At 40.9% G+C, this 1488-nt stretch overlaps 1 pseudogene; it reads right to left on the reverse strand.

Moving 5' to 3' along the window:
• Positions 1–297: 297 nt before the first annotated feature.
• On the reverse strand, positions 298–1182 carry Rpl5-ps12 (ribosomal protein L5, pseudogene 12; annotated as a pseudogene).
• Between the last annotated feature and the right edge of the window lie 306 nt (positions 1183–1488).

A 1488-nucleotide genomic window follows, 5' to 3' on the forward strand; every position in this document is an offset into this window, starting at 1 on the left:
AAGCCACTACCTAAAGACTATACATGGACTGACCCTGGACTCTGACCCCATAGGTAGGAATGAATATCCTAGTAAGAGCACCAGTGGAAGGGGAAGCCCTGGGTCCTGCTAAGACTGAACCCCCAGTGAACTAGTCTATGGGGGGAGGGCGGCAATGGGGGGAGGGTTGGGAGGGGAACACCTATAAGGAAGGGGAGGGGGGAGGGGGATGTTTGCCCGGAAACCGGGAAAGGGAATAACACTCGAAATGTATATAAGAAATACTCAAGTTAATAAAAAAAAAAAAAAGAAGTTGCTTTAGCTTTTAGCAGCCTGTTCCTGAGCTCTGAAGAAGCTTGCATTCTTTTGAACAACCTGGTCTTTCTTCTAGGCAAGAGACATGTTGGGATGATTCCATCTCTCCTTCTTCACTTCTCTCTTGGGCTTCTTCTCAGACTGGATTCTCTCAGATAGCAGAATGAGTTTTCTTATAAATCTCTTCCATCATGTCTGGAATTACACTGTTCTTGATGCACTGAGAAAATTATTTCTTATACACATCTTCATATTCCTCCACTAGTAGCACATATAGTCTGCCACATTCTGACCCATGATGTGTTTCCGATGTACCTCTGCATTGAACTACTTGCTTTCAGAGACATAACCAGGAAATCAATTGGTACTATGAGGGATAGATAAGCCTCCATCCACAGCTCCCTTGAGGACCACAAAAATTTTATTGCCAGTTTTAATTTGGGCAAGACCTGCATCCAAATAGCAAGTGAAGGTATAAGGCTGAATGTCAATGTTTTCCACATTGTATTTATCTTCCTTCACATCCACTTGGACTTCATAGATCTTGTCTATGCCAAATCTAAGTTTGCAGACCAGCAGCAGGCCAGTGCAATAGGCTGAAGCATAATTTGTAAGACTAAATTTCACATCATATTTTGGAAATTCATATGCATGTGCTACACAGATCATCATATTCCCTTCTATAGGAGCATATGCTGTCCAGAAGGTGATATCTCCGTTAGTTACATGAACTATCATCCTATATTTGGGTGTGTTGTTCTTATTTTTGTCATGGATCACCAATCATTTCTGTGCATAGTAGTCAGTTTTACCCTCTTATTGCCATCTAAATCTCCCTTGATATTTTTTAAAGTAGGCCTTATACTTGACAACTTTCCTGAACCTCATCCTGCAGAACAGAGACCCACAACTAGGGCTCCATGCAGACCTGCAGTGTTGGCTTCCTTAGAGGGAAAAAGATCAGTGTCTCATAACTCTGAGTCACATTTTTAACCCTTGCACATAAACCCTCTAACTTCATGGTCTTCCAATACCTAAAAGAACCACTTAGTGTATATCCAGATACCAGTCATGTGGTTAACCTATTCCCCTGGCTAATCCATTTCTATATGAAACTTTATCGTGATCTTCTATATCCCATATTAATAAAAATTTCAAAAATACTTCAAGGAAGAATATGTCCCATTTTCTTCA

Source organism: Rattus norvegicus, chromosome X (assembly GCF_021556685.1).
Source record: "Rattus norvegicus strain SHRSP/BbbUtx chromosome X, alternate assembly SHRSP_T2T, whole genome shotgun sequence".
Lineage (NCBI taxonomy): Eukaryota > Metazoa > Chordata > Mammalia > Rodentia > Muridae > Rattus > Rattus norvegicus.